A 5,026-nucleotide genomic window follows, 5' to 3' on the forward strand; every position below is an offset into this window, starting at 1 on the left:
GCATGGTGGGGGAGGCGATATTGACGCCATGTCATGTCCTAAACTGAGTTTCCACAAAGAACAAAGAGATAACTCCATTCAAGGAATGGGAGAAGAAAAGGTTAAAACTCTCTTATCTACGAACATGGGGTTGTTTGGCGAAAGTCAATGTTCCAATTCCAAAGAAGCGGAAGCTTGGACCAAAGACTGTGCATTGTGCTTTCCTGGGATATGCTTTTCATAGCATTGGCTATAGATTCTTGGTTGTAAAATCTGAGGTACCTAACATGCATGTCGGTACGATCATGGAGTCGAATGATGCGACTTTCTTTAAAGATATCTTTCCCATGAAGGATATGGCTACCTCATCTAATCAAGAGATGCCTAGTTCATCAAATTAGGAACCAGTTACAATTACCAAACCTGCCATTTTGATAGAACACTTTGGAAGTCATGTGGAGGAGAACAATGAAGTTTCTACTAGGAGCAAGAGACAGAGGACTGCAAAGTCTTTTGATGATGATTTTCTTGTGTATCTCATAGATGACACTCCCAGTTCTATTTCAGAGGCCTATGCATCTGAAGATGCTGACTATTGGAAGGAAGCAGTTCGTAGCGAGATGGATTCCATCTTGGCAAATGAAACTTGGGAGATAACTGAATGTCCTCATGGGTGCAAACCTATAGGATGCAAATGGGTATTTAAGAAGAAGCTTAGGCCTGATGGTACTATTGAAAAGTACAAGGCTCGGCTCGTGGCTAAGGGTTATACCCAAAAGGAAGGTGAAGACTTCTTTGATACTTACTCACCCGTGGCTCGACTGACCACTATTCGAGTTCTACTTTCACTAGCTGCCTCACATGGTCTTCTCGTTCATCAAATGGATGTTAAGACTGCTTTCCTAAATGAAGAGTTGGACGAGGAAATTTATATGGAACAACCAGATGGGTTTGTACTAGATGGCCAGGAAGGAAAAGTGTGCAAATTGTTGAAGTCTTTGTATGGACTCAAGCAAGCACCTAAACAGTGGCATGAGAAGTTTGAAAGAACTTTAACAGCTGCAGGCTTTGTTGTAAACGAAGCTGACAAATATGTGCACTATCGCCATGGTGGGGGCGAGGGAGTTATCCTTTGCTTGTATGTTGATGACATACTGATTTTCGGGACAAATCTGAATGTTATTAAGGAGGTCAAGGATTTCTTATCTCGTTGTTTTGAGATGAAAGATTTAGGAGTGGCTGATGTCATTCTGAACATCAAGTTGTTGAGAGACGATGATGGTGGGATTACATTGCTTCAATCTCACTATGTGGAAAAGATCTTGAGTTGCTTTGGCTACAGTGACTGCAAGCCCTCTCCAACACCATATGATGCTAGTGTGTTGCTTTGAAAGAATCAAAGAATTGCTAGAGACCAATTGAAGTATTCTCAGATTATTGGCTCGCTTATGTACTTAGCCAGTGCTACAAGACCTGACATCTCTTTTGTTATTAGCAAACTGAGTCCGTTTGTTTCAAAACCAGGAGATGTGCATTAGAAAGCTCTAGAGAGAGTTTTGCGTTACTTGAAAGGCACTGCAAATTATGGAATTCACTATACCGGGCACCCAAAGGTGCTTGAAGGGTATAGTGACTCAAACTGGATCTTAGATGCTGATGAGATAAAGGCCACGAGCAGATATGTATTCACTCATGGAGGTGGCGTTGTTTCTTGAAGTCTTGCAAGCAGACCATCTTAACGAGGTCAACAATGGAAGCAGAACTCACAACACTAGATACAGCTACGGTCGAAGCAGATTGGCTTCGTCGGCTCTTGAATGACTTGCCGGTTGTCGAGAAATCTGTACCGGGTATCCTTATAAACCGCGACAATCAAACTGTGATCACGAAAGTGAGCAGCTCAAAGGATAACATGAAGTCATCGAGACATGTTCAGAGAAGGTTAAAGTCTGTCAGGAAAATGAAAAACTCTGGAGTTATTGCATTGGATTATATCCAAATGTCTAAAAATCTGGCAGATCCTTTTACTAAGGGTCTATCACGTAATGTGATAGATAATGCATTAAGGGAGATGGGTATGAGACCCACAATATGAGTTGTTCACAGTGGTAACCTATTCTTTGTGATCGGAGAACCAGTGAATTAGATGTGGAAGACAAGTTGTTGGTCAACTAAGAGGAGAGTATCCTTACTATTCACAATACCACTCCATGAATATGCAATACTCTCCTAATCTGCATGGCAGGTTGATGTATATCTTAATGTGTTTTAAGTGGCTCATTTAAGTAGAGATGTTATCCTACAGAACATCTTTTGAAGAACATACCTATATGAGTCTGATTGTCAAACGTCGCAATCTATGAGAGTAGGGTTCTCTCTAATAAACTCATGAAAGGTCACGGAGTATGACGCATAACCTCCACCCGCAGGGAAGACCCACGGTAGCCACGTATCGGTCAAGGCTTTATGTGAAGCTAGATTCGCAGAAAACTTGTAGTTCAAGGCCCAGTCCACTGTTGAAGTTGCTTACTAGTGTAGCATAGAGTTTCAGGTGGAAGTTCAACTTAACAGTCTCCACTGCAGTACCGGTATATAAAACAGTGTTTTGGAACCAAAGGCAATTTTTGTGTGCCTCTGGGATCTGGTGGGGGATTGCTGGCATTTTATCTATTTTGGGCCTAGCCCAATAGCAGTTTCGGAAATTCTTAATAAATCCTAGAGGCCCACGCAGCCCATTCGTGCAAGGCAAGAGGTGGAACTAAAGTTTAGTCCCACATTGCTAGTTTAGAGGGAGTTGGACCTCTTTATAAGGGAGATTCTTTCCCACTTGTATGAGCATGAGAATAAGAGGGACATCCACGCGCGCTCCTCCTCCGCCGCCCGCCTCGCCACGTCGCGCCGCGCCGCGCCGCGCCGCGCCGCGACGCGACGCGCCGCGGGTTGCGGAAATGAGCCGAGCCGATGTCTAAATTTTGCCACGGGTATATGAAAGGTCGCCTCCTTCTCTTGCGCCTATAAAAGGGAGGTTGCTCCTCCTAGAGAGACGCACCAGAACTACTCTTTCCCTCGCCATCGGTTCCATCTCTGAGTTGTTGTTGTCTTCTTCATCCCGGCTTGCGGCGTGCACCGCACATCGGGACAGTAGGCCTCCGAAACCGCACCTTTTGAGTCATGTACGGGAGAAGGGTGATAAGGTTTTTGGGGAGCGCTCAGCGCGACTACTGGCTGCTTCATCACGGACGATCCGGTCACCGACGACTACTTCCCCGACGACGACTTCTTTCCGGACGTCCATGACCTCCTCGACGACATGGCAGGCGAGGACACCGACCCCAAGTCTAGCGCTTCTGTTGCTGTTGTCCCGTACGTCTTCTTCTCCTTTCTATTAGAGGTCCTGCTACAGTTCGTTGTTCTAGTATTTGCCCTAGATATGTTAGACTCTATTTCATATATGCAACTTGCTATACTGTCTGCTCTAGATATGTTTAATTACAGTTTATATATGAAGATATTGTTTACCTTCTCTTTGTCAAATCGCATGGCTTGTTTTATCACTACTATACTGGTTATGCTTTATCTAGTATTTCTGTTAATAAAATCATTCAGTAAATTGCTCATATTTCCAACAACGAGGCCTGCCGATTGCCATGCGAGCTGATGATTCTGAGTGACCAATTTGCAGCGCTAATATGTAAGAGCTAATAACAGTGCCAGAACTCTAACACTTTTTGATTTTATTCAAACAAATTTTGGAAATTATAAGCAATTTTATATAAGGTAAGTAATGTTTCAAAGTTCGAACATTTGTCAAACAACGCGAACAAATTTTGAAACTCCAAACAATTTTTTTGAATATGTGAACAATTTTAAAAACAGGAACGTTTTCTGAAATTTTTTGAACAAAAGTTGAAAACGTCAACATTTTTTAAATCAGTGAACATTTTTTGAAAAAGGAAACAAATGTGAAATTCCAAAACTTTTTTTAAAATTTGAACAAATTTGAAAACAAGAACAAGTTTTTGAAAAATAGGAACAAATATGACATTCCAAAACTTTTTTGAAAATTTGAACGAATTTGAAAACATGAACTTTTTTGAAAATCAAGAATTTTTTTGAAACACCAATTTTTTTTGAAAACACAAATAATTTTTTTACAATTTTTGAAAAGGACGAAATGTTTTTTTGAAACCTGAACAATAAAATCCGAACATTTAAAAAAATGCCGAACAAAGTGTTGAATGTATGGAACTTTTTTGAAATTGTGATTTTTCTAAAACAAAAATAAAAGAAAGAAAGAAACAGAAAAACGAAAACGAAAAAGCTCTTGCATGTGTGAGAAAGTAGCATTGTTGAGCTCTAGTGGTTAGCAACGCGCCTCCACGAGTGGGAGGTTTGAGGATCGATTCCTTGCTCTGTGTAGGAAGCACCCGTCATGGGCCGACCCACGAACGATCGATGGGTGCGCGAGAGGTAGACACTTTGCCGCACAATGTGACGAATAGGGTTTTTCTCAAATGGACTTGTGCTTTGTTCGTTTGGGTTGGCCACACGTACATCGATGTGTGGTTTTCCATTTTGATCGGCGCGTGCACTCAGCGCTGGCCTGATTCATATTTTTTAAATGTCAACTTAAAAAAAATCAAAGTTCAATCTTTAACATAAATAAAAGCATTAAAACCAGTCAACCGCCAGCCAATGTCCATATTTACATTAAAATTTAATTAAACATAAAATAAAAAGTTCACGCCGCCGCGGACGATGCTCTAGGCGTCCTCGTCGTCCGAAGGAATGCCGGTAAGGTCGACCAGCTACGGCGCCGGGCCAACCCACGAGAATGCCACCTCACAGGCCCGGGCCATGTCGCCCTGTTGCGCCGGCTGCACCGCCTGCTAGGCTACTCCGGCATGTGCACGACGCTCCTCCTCCTCCTTCTAATAGCGCTCCTCATCCTCCTAGCGCTCCCTGTGCATGAGCCGCTCGCTATCGGCGTGCTCCTCCGCCAGCACGCGTTGCCTCCAATGCTCGAGGTACGACGCCTCCTGCGCTG

This window comes from Triticum aestivum, chromosome 5A, assembly GCF_018294505.1.
Source record: "Triticum aestivum cultivar Chinese Spring chromosome 5A, IWGSC CS RefSeq v2.1, whole genome shotgun sequence".
NCBI lineage: Eukaryota > Viridiplantae > Streptophyta > Magnoliopsida > Poales > Poaceae > Triticum > Triticum aestivum.